Genomic DNA, 16,425 nt, shown 5'->3' with positions numbered 1-16,425 from the left:
AGGACTAGTACATTGGGTGGAATGTAGCTTAGTGAAATAGATGTAGGCACAAAGCCCAAGGTTGGATTCTAGCAGTAGCTAAACATGAAAAAAGGAAGGAGGGGAGGGAGGAAGGAAGAAAGGAAAGAAGGGAAAATAAAGAAAGGAGCAGGTAACTAACTAACTTGGGACTCTAGACTTTAAAGCAGTGGCTTTTAACCTTCCTAATGCTGCAACCCTTTAATACAGCTCCTCATGCTGTAGTGACCCCCCAACCATAACATTATTTTTGTTGCTACTTTATAACTGTAATTTGGTACTATTATGAATTGTAATGTAAATATCTGATATGCAGGATATCCAATATGAGACCCTTGTGGAAGAATCATTCAACCCCTAAAGGTGTGCTGACCCACAGGCTGAGAACCACTGCTGGCCTTGGCCTCAAATTCACTGTATAGCCAAGGCTGGCCTCGAACTCCTGCTCCTCATGCCAAGATTATAGGAGTGTGCCAGGACACCCAGCTGTCACTTCAGAAAATTAAAAAATTTAAAATGTTTTAATCCCAGCACTTGGGAGGCAGAGGCAGGTGGATTTCTGAGTTCAAGGCCAGCCTGGTCTACAGAGTGAGTTCCAGGACAGCCAGGGCTACTCAGAGAAACCCTGTCTCTCGAAAAATAAACAAACAAACAAACAAACAAACAAATTTTACTAACATAGTTATATATGTGAGTCGGGTGGGGGGTGGTGTGTGTAGCTGTGCACATGTGGAGGCCAGAGGACTAGTATGTGGCATTGGTTCTCTCCTTCCACCTTTCATGTGAGCTCCTAGGGTTGAATTTTGCATTGCCAGGTTGTATATCAAGTGATTTTTCCTGTTGAGCCAGCTTACTAGCCCCTCATCTTCAATTTCAATGTCTCTTCTAGAAAGATACTGGAACCACAAATATAACCACACATGGGCCTATCTTTTTTTTTTTTTTCTTTCCTGTTAGTGCTGGGGATTGAACCCAAGGCCTTGTGGTTGCCCAGCAGTGCCTTGCCATTGTGCTATACAGCCAGTCTATGGTCTCCATCTTCCCAGAAGTCATAGCTTAACAGGAAGGACAGATTTAAATAAATATACCTGCAAGTAAAACGGTGACAATGATTACAAAGGGAGATGATAGAAAAATGAAGGAAGAGAAAGGCTGGCTGGCCACCTTCTCAACATCTGATGTGTGAGTGTTTAAGTCAGAGCTGAGTTCCTAGGAGTAAGGCTATGAGAGGAGAAAAGGGAAGGGGGAGACAGTTGTGCAAAGCCTCTGAGGCAGGAAAGAGCTTGGTGTATATGAGGAACTGAGAGAGGACCATGTGACAGAGATGAGGAAGGTGGACAGGGGACCCGGGGTGAGGGTTGCCGAGCAAAAGGGGAAAGGCTTGGACGTCACAGGCCTACAAGGTTTACATTTTATTCCTAGCAATATGGGCAGCCATTGAAAATTGTCATCGGTAGCTATGCTCCAATGCTCAGTGACACTCTGGTCAGGATGTGAGAATGACTGCAAGTGTCAAGGGTGACAGTGCAGAAACCAGTTGGAGGTAGCTGCAATGGTTCTGGGTGAGCGATGGAGGTGACTGAGATTGTTCCAGCAGTGACGGATACAGAGAGAGGTGGACAGATTTGTAATAGACATGTTATTAGGTTGTCAGTGGCTAGCGGAAGATAGGAGGTACAAAGAATGACATCCAAAGGGAAATGAAATCATCCAACAACTGGGATGCCTGTATTCTCACATTCCAGGTAATGAGGTTTACCATAGCCAAGATACAGAATATAGAGGTGTCCCCTGACAGAAGTGGGTAAAGAAAATGTAGTACATTAGTCAGCCTGATTGCACATACTAATCCCGGCCCTTGGGAGGTAGAGGAAGTAAGTCATGGTTACCTTGACCTTCATAGCAAATTCAAAGAAAGCCTAGGATTCATAAACCCTGCTCAAAGCAAGGAAAAATGGGCTTGGGGTGCAGCTCTGTTGGTCAAATGCGTGTGTAGCCTTCACAAAGCCCTGGGTTCTGTCTCTGGCACTACAGAAACCAGGTTTCAGTGAATGGAGTCAGGAGGATCAGAATTTCAAGGTCACCTTTGTCTACAGAACAAATTCAAGGCCAGACTGGGAAACAGAAGATACCCCCCCTTTAGAAAAAAAATATATTTAAGAGACATGCCTAGGGGGCTGGCGAGGTGGCTCAGCGGGTAAGAGCACTGACTGCTCTTCCAAAGGTTCTGAGTTTGGATCCCAGCAACCACATGGTGGCTCACAACCACCCGTAACATAATGAGATCTGACATCCTCTTCTGGTATGTCTGAAGACAGCTACAGTGTATTACGCTGGAGAGAGCAGGGCTGGAGTGAGTGGGGCCAGCAGAGGTCCTGAGTTCAGTTCCCAGCAGCCACACACATGATGACTCACGGCCATCTGTACTCACTCATACACATAAAATAAACAAAATAAATCTTTAAAAAAAAAAAGTGTCAAAAACAGGTGGAGCTCTTAATTCTAGGCTAGATTGTTCTATATAGTGAGTTCCAGGGCAGAAAAGATTATGTAGAAAGATCCTGTCTCAAAAAACAAAAACAAAAAGCCAAAGAAACTAGCCAACAACCATCTGCCAAGAACCAGCCTCAGCCTAGAGAGGGGATCCCAAGGAAGGGGTGTTGGGGAGAAATGACTTGAAGTCAGTCGTGTGGGTGCAAGCTGACAGGTCTGTCTTCTGCTTGAGATGGCTCTCCAGACAGCTCCAGTGTGTAAATAGCTCAGTCCTTCAAACCAAACCCCAGTTTTTTTATTTGTGTATCAATTCAATCATTACCTCAGGTTCCCTTTTGATATCCCATGAGTCAGCATTTTATAACCTTAGCCCCTTGATTCTTAGAAGAGACAGCAAGTACATTTTTTTTCTTTTAACACAGCAAATTAATTCAGAGATCTGCCTGCTTTTGTAAGCACAGATAATAAGCTAGCTGAGTGGGATCTTGCCCTGCAATCTCCACTATTTATCTATTTATTTCCTTCCTTAATATCTTTCTGATCAGCTGGGTCATTAGTGCAGTTGTCTCTGTTCTTTTAGGTCTGTGAAGCTGCTCATACAATTCATATTGCATCCTTATATTTTGCATAGTTGAGAAATTATATTCTTTTTTAAAAAAAAGATTTATTTTATTTACATGAGTACACTGTAGCTGTCTTCATACACACCAGAAGAGGGCATCAGATTCCATTACAGATGGTTGTGAGTCACCATGTGGCTGCTGGGAATTGAACTCAGGACCTCTGGAAGAGCAGAACAATGCTCTTAAGCACTGAGCCATCTCTTTAGCCCCCATGAGAAATTATATATTCTTGAACTCACGTTTTCAGAGTTCTTTCCCACAGCCTTAAGGGTTGTCCTGAAGGCCCTAGTATTTACATTTTGTTAAGGAATATTAGACACAGCCTCACCTCCCAGACTTGTGCTGCTTCTAATTATCATGAAGTCATTAAGCTTGGAAGGGAGAACATTTCCTGAAGAAGGAACATGAAGCAAAATATACTTATTATACAAACAAATCCAGGCTGGAGAGATGGCTCAGCGGTTAAGAGCACTGACTGCTCTTCTGAAGGTCCTGAATTCGGATCCCAGCAACCACATGGTGGCTCACAGCCATCCATAAAGAGATCTGACACCCTCTTCTGGTGTGTCTGAAGACAGCTACTTACACATACTTACAAATAATAATAAATAAACTTAAACAAACAAACAAATCCCATTCCCATACCAACCATAACACTTTGGGAGACCCATGTCCTGCTAGCTCTGCTCCAGTGGTGGGGAACCATCATATGTCTTCCAAGGCCAGGCAGGACTCTACAACCAACCAACAACAAAAGAAGAAAATAATAGGACTGGAGAGACAACAGTGGTTGAGAGCACTAGCTGCTCTTTCCAAGGATCCAAGTTCAATTCTTAGTATCCATATTGGATGGCTCACAAACACTCCATCTCAAGGAGGTCTAGTACCTCTGGCCTTCTGTGCATGGTCATCTGCATGTACATGCTCACCTCACTCCTACCATACAATTTAAAAAATAAAATAAATCTTAAACAACAACCAAGGTAGGCAGGGAGGTATGTATGGTCCTGAGTCTTGCAAGAAAGGAATGGGCTGTGGGGATGCAATTGAGAGTTATTAATGTGCAAGCAGATGATAGCTACAGCCATGGTAGACAAGGATACCTGAGAAGAATATGTTATTGCATACATTAGAGGTTATCTTTGGCTTTCAGGCAGAGTGTGTGTGTCAGAGAGAGAGAGAGAGAGAGAAAGGACAAAGGAGCAAGGAGGAGTAATGAAGAAGAAGAATTCCAAGACAACATAATCAAACATAATTGATAGGAAAGGTGTCTCAAAGAGGGAGAGATGGTGGGTGAAGTGGAACAAGCCTAAGTCTCAGCACCCACTGGAGGACTGCCAGAAATTTTTAAGCTATTTTGGGGTACACAGCGGGTTCCAATCAGACAAGATGACATAGAGGGATATTGTCTCAAAAATAAATAACAGACTGGAGAGAACTGACAGTCTTCCAGAAGATCCAGGTTCAATTCTTATCACGTACATAGCAGCTTATACCTCTCTGTAACTCCAGTACTTGGAGATGACAACCTCTTCTGGCCCCAAAGGGTACCAGGCAGGTATGTGGTACACAGACATACATGCAGGCAAAACACTCATACATGTGAGTTGTCTTAGTTTGAAATTTTGGTTGGGCTGGAGAGATGGCTCAGTAATTAAGAGCACTGACTGCTCTTCCAGAAGTCCTGAGTTCAATTCCCAGCAACCACATAGTGGCTCACAACCATCTGTAATGGGATCTGATGCTCTCTTCTGGTGTGTCTGAAGATAGCAACAGTGTACTCACCATATTAAATAAATAAATAAATATTAAATAAAAGAAAAGAAAAATTTGGTTGAAGTCTGGGCTTTTCAAGTTTGTTTGTCTGTTTGTTGTCTTGAGACAGGGTCTCATATAGTCCAAGCTGGTTTTAAATTCACTTTGCTTCTACCTCCCAAGTGCCGATTTTACAGGCATGGGTCACTAAGCATGGGCTCAAAATGTCTTTTAAAACCCCAGTGCTGGCCTGTGGAATGGCAGGCAGGTACCAAGCCTGATCACCTGAGTTCCATCCTTGGGACCCACAGCAGGCAACCAGAGAACCAACTCCAAAAGATTGCCCTCTGACATCCGCTCTTGTGCCATGATATGTCTCTGACCCCGACAAATACATGTAATAGCAAACTAAAAAAAAAAAAAAAGAAAAAAGAAAAAAGAAAGCCTGAGTGCATTGACCTTAGTTGTGCATTTTATACAGGACTTTGGAGGCAGGGTGGAGAATATGTTCATCCAAAGAAGGCTTTTGGAGGCTGCCAAAGCAGCATAGCTTAGAAAGACTGGGTGCCAGGGAAATGGAGGTAGGAATTTGACGTGAAGCAGATTGGGCTTGGTGACTCATCATGGGTGACTCATCCATTCCTAATTCAGATGGTTATGCGATGGTGGTGCTAATAGTTTTGGGAGGGGCAGTTCTAAAGGCAGAGGACTAGTTCAGTCTTGGACACACTGTTGGTATTTCTCTGTGAGCTTTCCACAGAGATGCATGACAGGCAGTTGGATATTTGATTTTGTTTTGTAAAAGGCATCTGGCTGATGTGGGAGTTCAAAGCAAGGGTGGAGATGATCCTCTCAGAGTTGAGTGAAGCCAAGGGGGCACAGCTGGGGGCCTAGGGTGCTGCCCTGCATTTCCGGTGCTGCTTCACAATTGGTGCCCCTGAGGAAGGCAGAGGTCTTAGTTACAGAGACTTGACAACTGGGAGAGCAAAATCATCTGCAAGCTGAGGCGGTAGAGTAATTTCAGAAGGTGAGAACACCCACAGTGTGTAATGTGGCAGAGAGATGCCGGAGAGGTAGCACTGATGACAGTTCTGCCCCAATGGTGGAGGATATGAAGGTCAAGGTCAAGGGTTACGGTCAATTGAGCAGAATTAAAAGCGCTCTCTCTCTCTCTCTCTCTCTCTCTCTCTCTCTCTCTCTCTCTCTCTGTGGTCAGTTTGCCAAGAGTTGAGGAATGAGGAAGTAGAGGCAGCCAGGGGGAGACCACTGTTTAAGAGGTGTACTTAAGAGGGTCAGAAATACTTGATGGCTAATTGAAGAGGGCATTCTAAGTGGATGGTTGGCTAGACAGTTTTATTTATAGGACCTGGTAAGGCTTGCCCTTGTTTAAAATTGCACTTGTTTAAACTTAGCAGTTGGTAAATAACCAGCTGCTAAGGAAGTTGGAAGGAGTGTGTGCAGGGTTTGTTCAGCCTTACCAGAACTTCCTCAATCCTATACCATTTACTTACTCCAGCACAAGTGAGCTAGGAAACGCATTGAGGGCGAAACACAATGGTGAGCAGGCGCTGGGAATACACAGCTGTGGCTCATCTTCATTTACTGTGATGTCCACATCACCTGGTAAAAAAGAATTCCATGGCGGCTGGAAAGCAGGAGTAGCATCTTTACTGTTCCCAATAAAGTATATTAGGGCAATGTATCTGGGGCACATTACCGACCCAAATGAGGTGCCACTCTCTGCTGCAGACCAAGAGACTGGATGCTCCATCCCCCTGGTGGACTGTGCCCCAGTATGGGAACAGGAGCTGAGCACAAGCTGTTCCCTCCTCTAAGACAGTCAAGCAGCTAAAAGTTATGTTCGTAGGAGGGCAGGAGAACAATAACGAGTGATGGCCAGTCTGGGATGCAGGTGAGGTAGACTTAGAGTGGAAAGATGGCGGAGCTGGAGGCAGCAGGTGGCAGGCTCAGCTTCCCGCGCTCGACAGGGAGCGGAAGGCAGCGGAAACCAAAACCGCGATTTGAACATCCGGGCGGAGCAGTGCCCCAAGATAAATCTCCTGTGGAGGGAAGTATTTAATTTGCTTCAAGCTCAGTCGGAATCAACTCCTCCCTGAGGCCGGGCTGTCTCCCGTGTGGAGGCTTTCTCTTGCCTACCTGACTTGTTCTCTGCCCCACGCCCGCGGGCTGGACCCCACTTCCACTGGAATTAAAGTGTTCTTTTTGGTGTAGGTGGGGGATAAAGGAGGTAAAGAATCTGGGTCAGGAGCTAGGACTTTGCTCTCCACCTTGCTAGCACAGGCGTCCTTTTGATTGCCGTCCTAGACAAGTCTGCACTTACCACTGGGCCTCAGTGCCTTTGTTTAGAAAATGGGGGGTCTGGACTACGATCTCCTTGCACGGCAGGCCACACAGAGTTGACCGCCTCCAGCAAAATGAGTCCAGTACAGCAGCATCCCGCCAGCAGTTCTTGCTTAGGCGGGCTGGGGGCCCGTAGGCGACGAAGTGGGCGGGACCGGAGAGTCGCCCCGCCCCCTGACGGCCCCTCCGCGCTGGGCGCTGGGATGAGGCAATCACGTGACCTCACATCCGGCGCGGGAGTCCTGAGCTCGCGGGGCGCTCCCCGTGTGCCCGCCGGCCCTCCCCGCAGCGTGACCGGGCGCCGTGGCCGCGGGGAGGGGGTCCGCTTCGTCGCCGACGGCGGGAGGCCGCTTCGCCGCACAGACCGCCCCTCCTCCCCGGTCGGTCTTCCGAGCCGCGCTCCCTTGTTCTCGCCCTGCCCGGCTGCACGCCGCCGCCGCCGCAGGCGCCGACAGCGGAGCGCAGACGCTCCTGCACCCGGTGCGGCCCGGGCCCCGCCGCGGCGCCTCTGTTCCCACAGCCCGAGCCGCGACGCGCGGCGGCGGACCCTCGAGCCCGAGCGACCCGCGGCCGCCGGCGCCGGCCGTGGGTGATGGGGCTGGGCTGAGGAGAGGCGGCGGCGGTGGCGAAAGCGGCCCCCCGGCCCCCTGCGGCCTTTTGGCTGCCCGGGCCGGGAGGCCGCGGAGAAGGCGGCACGGCGGTGCGGCTGGTGAGTGACTGGGCGAGCGGGGTGTGGGGCGAGAGGTGAAGGTGATGGGGAGGCTGGAGGAGGCGCACCGCATCGCCCGGGTGGCGGGTACCAGCTGGGTCTACGGCTGCTTCCTCGACCCGAATCGGACATCACCTCTCTGGGAAGGGGTGTGTAACAGGGAGAGGGTGCGGAGACCCGACCCTGTCTATGAGCACGTGTGGGTGTGGAGGTCTGGAGTGCACCCGCTGCGTGCGGGCCGGCCCCGGTAGGCCAGCCGCTGTAGAAAGTCCAGAAGGTGATGTGCCCGGAGCAAGAATGTGGGAAGGGCTCCAGATGGGTCCGTGCCGGTGCTGACTTTCTGAAGCCTAGTTCGGCCCCAGCCACTGAGGAGTAAATTACCCTGGCTATCAGCACACTTTACACTGATAACCGAGGTTCGGAAAGGAAAACGGACTTGAGGTGTCAACACTCCAGATTAAGGACAAGAGAGGCAGGACCGTGAGGGCTAGAAAAACCCAGACCACTTTGCGGTAGTACTCTCCGGCCTCGCCTTCACACAGACTGTTGGTGGGGTGTGGAGTTGGGAGTGGGGGAAGGAATAGCATTTGGCGATTGACAGTAACTGTTTGGGGCTTCCCAACTTGGAAAGCTTTTGTGACAGGTGTTCATTGTTTACTTTCCCCTTAGGTCTGACAGAAGCATCCTAGGATCTTGGTGTCTGGACATAAGAGGTATGAATCACTTATATAATTAGCTCCCAATCGTTAATGTTGTAGAGCTATATTTAGTGGTTTGTATTAGTGCAAAATGAATGGGTATGGAGTCATAAACCCAGAAATTTACATGATTCTGAACTGAATGCAACATACTTGAGTATTTAATGGTGATTTTTGATCTGTGAAGCAGGACATCAGGATTGTTTAAATTGAAGACACGTGGGGCCTTTCATGATGAATACAATTCTAGAGGGTTTGAGGCTAACGTGAAAGTTTATTATTTTATTTATTTTTACTTACATATGTTTGAGTATGTATGTGAAATGTGTGGTTCCCCCCCAGAGGCCAGGCCCTTTGAAACCGGAGTTACAGGTGGTTGTAGCTGACTGCTGTGGTTAGGTCCTAAGAGCAGCAAGCATTTTTTTACTGCTGAGCCGTCTTTCTAGCTCCAGTGTGATTTTATTCTGGAAGGGCCATCATTAAACGTGCTCCACCTTTGATTAGAACAAAACCTTTTTGCTAAAACTGGTGTATCAATTTTGTTTTCCTGGACTATATGTGTCATTCTTTTTGAGGGTTGTTGTTTTGCTGAATAGGCTATGGTTGCCAAAATAGATTGTGTGGCCATTCCATCAGGGTTTAACAACAATGTCAAAAGTACATCAGTTTCTGGAAGGTTTTTTTTTTTTTAATAGTAAGCCTATTAATGATTGTTGTAGAAGAGAAAAAAATGATGATATTGGTTTAGCCTCCTGAACAGTTGCCTTACAGGCAGCACCACTAAGTTTAGCAGAGAGGATAATTTTTATTCCTTTTCCTGGTATTCACATCTGTTCTCCCCACTCCCCAATCATTTGTCATTAGCTTAGGTTGAGGATGGAGTAGTTGAGATTTTTAAACATTGTTAGAACAGCAATGCCTGTTCTGGTTATGGGATTAGGCAGGAAAAGTGATAATTTATATTATAATGTATATATTTATACAGTTATAATTAGATGAAAATATTACGTGGCAGTATGTTTTTGAAAACAAAGTTGAAAAGCTTCAAGCTGTTGGAGTGCTATGATTGATTTCTTTGCACAGGCCAACCAGTAACAGGAATTAATATTTTAATTTAGAATTAGTTTGAGATAATATAAATTCTATATTGGTATTAAAATAGTTTCATAGATAGTAGAAAAAAACTCATCCGATGAGGTGTTTGGTTCTGTTATCAGATATTAGCACTAACAGTTCAGCATGTTTAGTTTGCCCTTAATAACCATGTAATGCCAGTTTCCCAAATGTTTCTTTCTTTCTTTCTTTTTTTTTTTTTAATTTGGAATGCTTCACAAATTTTCGTGTCATCCTTGCACAGGGGCCATGCTAATCTTCTCTGTATCTTTCCAATTTTAGTATACGTGCTGCCGAATCGAGCACATTTCTTTCTTTTTTTAAAAAAAAAATTATTTTTACCTTATATGCATTAATGTTTTGCCTGAATGTATGTCTGTGTGAGGTGTCTGATCCCTCTAGAACTGTAGTTGTGAGCTGCCACGTGGGTGCTGGGAATTAAACCCAGGTCCTCTGGAAGAGCAGCCAATACTCTGCTGAGTCATCTCCACAGCCCAAAATGTTTATTTTCCAAATATTGATCCTTCTGTGAGTAAGTGTTTGGGGTTGGGGATGTAGCTCAGTTGGTAAAGTGCTTGCTACTATGCATGAGGCCCTGGGTAAAATCCTGGATGTGGTGTCAAATGAATGTAATTTGTGCAGGGGAATCAGAAGTTAAAGCCATCCTCAGCTACAGACTTAATTTAGGGCTAACCTGGGCTACATGAGACTCTGTCTCAAAGAAAAGGAAAAAAGGAAGAATGTATGTTGACAGTTACAGACAACTGTACTAGAGTTCATGGGTTTGTGAGTCTGACCTGACTGATAACTGGTTTAACTTTGTCAATGACAATAGTTACTGAGATATTGTACTATGTACTAGGCCCTAAAGCAAATACTTGGTAATTATTGAGCTTTCTTTTCTAGATGAAGAAACAGGTTTTGCAGTAGGTTCCTAGTTACATACTTATATAAGCCAAGAAATAGGACATCTGTGTTTTAGACAGTAATAGTAAACTTAGACTGTGGTTGTCTTCAAAGTCCTTAAACTGTAAGTTGCTTAACTGTTCTTTTTTCCCCTTTCCTGTTTCATTTCAATTTACAAAGAAGAATATTTAGAAGAGGCTCGAGGGTCACATGTGAAGGAGAGAACACTCAGCTAGCTCTTCCTGGGTTCCTTTCTTATACTATGCATTGTGCTTGGAAGATAAAATAGAATTTCAAAGTGATCTTGATGATGTTGGTCTTACATAAAATGGATTCTGTGTTTTGCAATACTTGAATTTGAATTCAGAGCTTCACAGATGGTAGGCAAACACTATAAAGAGCTACATCCCCAGCCCTTTTTGTTAGAGTCTCAATGCACTTGCCCTGGTTGTCAGCCTTAGATTAACATTTTCCTGTCCGGGATTCCAAGGTAGCTGGGATTATCAACCTGTGACTTGAGGCCAGTAAAGCAGGTTATTTGGTAGTATACTTGGTGGCCTAAACTAACTGTAAGTACTAAACATAAGATCTTGGCTTTTATGTGACTAAACCATACATTGAGCAGGAGTTAGCAGCTTATCTTTTATTGACAAGAACACTCTTAAAAGGTATGCTAAAAGTGGTTAATCTAGTGTCTAACATCTGTTAAATTAATACACTTGATGTGCTCTAAAATTCTAGTGCTGAAACAAATTCTGAATGCAGTAGTATCCCTTCTATACAGCTCCCACCCATAGTTTATTTAACCTTCTGTGGCTTCAGCTGTGGTTTGAAAATATTAAATGGAAAATTCCAGAAGTAATCTAGACCAGTGTTCTCAACCTTTGAGTTTCAACCCCTTTGACAAGCCTTTATCTCCAAAATATTTACATTAAGATTCATAACAGTAGCTTTGTGTTGTTTTGAGTAGTGATAAGATTTTGTACTGTCCCATTGTTCTGGCCTAGATCCTAGTCAGCCCTTGGTCTAGCACACTCATTGCCTGTGCCTACTAGTTGGTTATTAGCTGTTGCAAGTATCTCTACTTATTTACATAGCTAGCAGTTCCGTTGTCCAAAGAAAAACTAGAAATTACTTCCTTTAGTTAAAAGCACGATATTTGAGCCGGGCAGTGGTGGCGCACGCCTTTAATCCCAGCACTTGGGAGGCAGAGGCAGGTGGATTTCTGAGTTCAAGGCCAGCCTGGTCTACTCAGAGAAACTCAGAGAACCAAAACAAAAAACAAAACAAACACAAAAACAAACAAACAAACAAAAAAAAAACAAAAAAAGTATGATATTTGAAGAGAAAAATAAAAGGAGAGATCACACCTACATATCTTCCAGTATAGTATAACATTAAGTTGCTTCACTATTGTTGATAATCTTACTATGCTTAATTTATAAATTAAACTTCCTCATAGACATGTATGCATAGGAGAACAGTATATACAAAGTCATGTTTGCATTAGGAGTTCTTGGACTGTCCAGTTGGTTTAAGGTGGTTTAAGGTGACTGTTGTATGCCATATCTGATCTGGTTAAGTCAGGATTTAGCCTTTGGCTTTTTTGTAACTTTCTGTTAATTGAAGTAAACTGGCTGATATATACAGAGTAACTATGTAATTTTGAAAGCCATGTTCTTGGTTTCTTGAATTCTCTTACTTTGAGAGAGAAGTTCAGGATTTAGGTACGTGTTTTAGTTTTAGTTTAAGAAAAAAAATGTCAAGTGTTCTGGAATTATTTAATCTTTTAAAATTTTTATTTATAACACATAAAAGTATGTTTATAAGTGTTTTGCCTACATGTATGCTTGTGTTACTTGTGTGCTTAGTGCCTAAGGAGGCTAGAAGGGAACATCCAATCCCTGGAACTGGGGTTATGAATGGTTAAGGTAACCAGTCTTGTTACTATAACAAAAAATATGATTACTACTATTCACTATTATAGGTCATATTGGGATCTTTGGTAGAATCCGAATGGTTATGCCGGTGCTAGGAATTGAATCTAAGTTCTGTAAGAGCAAAGTGATTTTTTTGTTGTTTGTTGTTTTTGTTTTTGTTTTTGTTTTTTTTTTGGCATGAGGCTTCTGAGACCAGGGTCCCTAGTTTTGGCTGTCCTGGAGCTCCCTTGTAGAACAAGAACCTTGAATTTATAGAGCTCCTCTTGCTCCTGCCTCCCAAGTGCTGGGATTAAAGGCACGTGCCACTACTCCTGGCCACAAGTGCTCTTAATACTGAGCTGCCCCTCTAGCCCTGTTTTTATTTATTTATTTTAACCATATGTGTGTATATATCTTTGCTTGTCTGTGCATAGGAGGAGTCTAGGTACCTACAGAGGTCAGAGGTGTTAGCTTCCCTAGGAGTTGGAGTTATGGGAAGTTGTGAGCTGCTTGGGTATTTGAAATTATACTTGGGTGCTCTGGAAGAGCAGTGTTCTTAACCATCAAGCCTTCTTCCAGCCCCACTTAATCTTAAGTAAAGTAGATATTTAAAAGATACAATGTCTTGAAGTTAATGATAACCTGATAACCATTGATAAAATTAAGATAAATAATTAGCACTACTGATATTAAAAGTAATGTGTATTGTTGGGCACAGTGCTGTGAGCCTGTAGTTCATGACTGAGAAGGCTGAGGCACATAGATGATTGCCAGAAGCTTACTGAGACTTCAAGCTTACTGAGACTTCTGGCTCAAAAAGTCAAAACAAGTTGGATATAGTAATGGTGATTTGTAATCTTTTTTTTTTTTTTCTTTTGTTTTTTTCGAGACAGGGTTTCTCTGTGTAGCCCTGGCTGTCCTGGAACCCACTCTGTAGACCAGGCTGGCCTTGAACTCAGAAATCCACCTGCCTCTGCCTCCCAAGTGCTGGGATTAAAGGCGTGCACCACCACTGCCTGGCTGTGATTTGTAATCTTAAGTGGCTGACACAAGAGAGTCACTGAAAATTCAAGACCAGTCTGGGCTACTACCTAACAAGACCCTGACTCTAAACAACAGGAAATGGTAAAGTATCGTGAATTGACAAAAGTACTGTTACAATGATAGCTTAAAGTTTATTTTTATGATAGTTACTACTTCTTAGTATAGAAAAATGGAAGTGAGGAAGAAATCTATTAAAAAAGTGCAATGCAAATATCTGAAGCAAAAGCTATTTGAGGATGGGAATTGCTGGAGAAGTTCCACAGAACAGTTCGAACACCAGATCTGTTAACATTTTAGACCTTTGGTAGAATCTGAGGTGGTGAAACAGCTTAAAGTAGATTTTTTGTTGTTGTTGTTTTTTGTTTTTTCTTTTTTCGAGACATGTTTTCTCTGTGTAACTCTGGTTGTCCTGGAACTCACTCTGTAGATGGGGCTGGGCTGGCCTTGACTCAAACTGAGAAATCTGCCTGCTTACCTCCCAAGTGCTGGGATTAAAGGCGTGCGCCACCTCCACCTGGCTTTAAAATAGATCTTAGGATATAAAATTAATTTGTTAATTAGAACTTTCTTTATATTCTGTAAGTCTTCCCTTGGAATAAGCAATTAGGTAACGTTAATGCAGAATAGTTATGAAAGAAAGTTTTAGAAAGATCGAATTGTTCCTTAATAGTAGGTTGGATTTACTGTATTATTTAGTTTTTCTTATTTTCTTGTTTTAAGTATTGGGCATTAAAGTAAAGGTCCAAGAGTAGAAAATAATAATTCTGAGAAGTAACAGACTATTTAGACTCGCCCTTTCTTACAGAAAAAGTTGATGGTGTCTGGGAAGGAAAATGGCCACATGTTAATAAAGGGTCTAGGTTGAATTCCTGTCTTTTGTCAGGTAGGTGTTCTTTTCTTCAGGGTCTTTATTTTGCACTGTAACCAGCCTGGCAGAGCTGAAGATAGTCTAAACAGACATGTTCATTGGACTATTGAAATAGTGGGCCCCCCAAAAATTGTAGCTCTCCCAGGAATCTTCTGTTTGGAGAAGGGAAACCAAGCCTAAAGCCTAAGCCCCTATGACAGAGGGGAGGGAAGATGGATGAATGGACACAACACTCCTCCTACTCATCCCAGAAATTTACAACTTGACATACTACCTTAGAGACGAGAGAAAGGGTAGAACCACATCATGGCCTGGACTGGTTAGTAGAAATATGTAACTCTAGTTCTCTTAAATTTAACCTTGTTTAAGACCCAGAAGATGGATTTGGCCAGGGTCACTGGATCTCTTTGTCCCTCCTCACACTATTTGACTGCTTTAATTGGATTATTGCATGTATGTAGAGGAGTTTTGGTCCAGCAGTGTGGGGCTTGGCAAAGGTTTGTGTGATCTGCTGGAATGACGGTGCACCTTTAATCCCAGGAGACAGAGGCAAGGAGCTCTCTTGAATTCAAGACCAGTCTGGTATAGAGCATTTCAAGTAAAGAAAAGCTTAGGTTAGGCCTGGTGGTACACGCCTCTAATGCCAGCACCCAGGAGGAAAGCATGCAGATCTCTTGAGTTCTAATCAGTCAGTTTGGTTTGAGTCATTGAGTTAAAAAGCAGGGCAGTGAAGTTCATGCAGTTCAGTGCAGGTCCACAGAGGCAGTTGAAGACAGAAAATAAGGAGCCAGAAGATTAGAACAAACTGCCAACATATGCAGGTATTGTGTGTACATATGTGCCCACTTGTGTGGAGGCCAAAAGACAACTTTAGATATTTGTCAATGGCATTGGTGTTTGTGTGTATGTGTGTGTGTGTGTGGGGGGGGTGTCGTGATATGGGTCAAAGGTTGACATTGGGTATCTTCTTTTGACTTTTCTACCTTAGTTTTTGGAGACAGGGTGTTTCTTACTGAACCTGGAACTTGCTAATTGGCTAGACTGTCTGCAAGAAAGCTCTTGGATCTGGCTGTTGCCCTTGCAAAACCCTGGGGTTACAGATCCCTGCCATTTCTTGCTTTTATATGGGGTCTGGGGAACAGAACTTAGGTCTTAATGCTTATTTATATAACAAGACTTTCCTTCTGGGTTATCTCTGCAGCCTCCTACTGTGTGTGCGTGTGTTTAATGTTTTTTATTACATTTTATGTGTTTTATCTGAATGTGTCTGTACCCTGTATGGACTGGTGCCTATGGAAGCAGCCAGGAGACAGTGTTGGATTCTCTGGAACTGAAGTTTAAAGATTGTGAGCCACCATGTAGATGCTAGGAATTGAACCTGGATCCTCTGGAAGAGCGGACAGTACTTTTTTGTCTGTTTTTCACAATAGGGTACCTCTGTATAGTCCTGGAATTCATTCTGAAGATCATGCTGGCCTTGAACTGCCTACCTCCACCTCCCAAGTGCTGGGATTAAAGGCATGTGCCACCACCATCCTTCAGCCAGTTTTCTTAACTACTGGACCATCTCTCCAGCCTCTCTTTCTTGTTTTTGAGACTGTATTTCTCATTATTCTGAGGTGAGTGAGCCTCACGGATCTGCTTGTCTTTAGGCTTGGTCCCAGCCCTGATTATTTTACATTGGTTCTGGCTCTCTTTAACACAGGACTTTTCAAGTGCTTTACCTGCTGAACCCTCTTCCTCACTCCCCAGCTGTCACTTCTGTAGGCATTAACTTCTGAGAAGAATGACTCTTGAGCAATGATTCTCAACCTTTGTTGTCACCCCCTTTGGGGTCACATATCAGATATTCCTCAAATCAGATGCTTACATTACAATTAATAGTAGCAAAATACAGTTATGAAGTAGTCAACAAACA

General features: G+C 43.9%; 1 protein-coding gene, 1 long non-coding RNA gene and 1 other non-coding gene across 5 annotated transcripts in view; 1 reads left to right on the top strand and 2 right to left on the bottom strand.

The window, feature by feature from the left end:
- Nucleotides 1–6,541: 6,541 nt before the first annotated feature.
- On the bottom strand, nt 6,542–7,478 carry LOC116085787. Its single transcript, XR_004116725.1, has 2 exons — nt 7,231–7,478; nt 6,542–6,949 (listed from the first exon to the last, which is right to left on the bottom strand). It is a non-coding gene; the product is annotated as an uncharacterized LOC116085787 (long non-coding RNA).
- The window catches only part of Atp13a3 (ATPase 13A3), a 74,282-nt gene continuing 65,335 nt past the window's right edge, over nt 7,479–16,425 (top strand). For 2 of the 3 annotated variants that reach the window (XM_031363583.1, XM_031363579.1), the window contains exons 1-2: nt 7,479–7,959; nt 8,629–8,672. The gene's annotated coding sequence lies outside the window, so the exon portion shown is untranslated. Of the gene's footprint in view, nt 7,960–8,628; nt 8,673–16,053; nt 16,127–16,425 lie in introns of those variants that run through there. The other variant, XM_031363580.1, reaches the window with a different exon arrangement.
- Nucleotides 9,970–10,076, bottom strand: LOC116086639. The gene has a single exon (XR_004117020.1). It is a non-coding gene; the product is annotated as a U6 spliceosomal RNA (small nuclear RNA).

This window comes from Mastomys coucha, unplaced genomic scaffold (assembly GCF_008632895.1).
Source record: "Mastomys coucha isolate ucsf_1 unplaced genomic scaffold, UCSF_Mcou_1 pScaffold12, whole genome shotgun sequence".
Classification (NCBI taxonomy): domain Eukaryota; kingdom Metazoa; phylum Chordata; class Mammalia; order Rodentia; family Muridae; genus Mastomys; species Mastomys coucha.
This window is presented reverse-complemented; position numbering and strand designations above follow the sequence as displayed.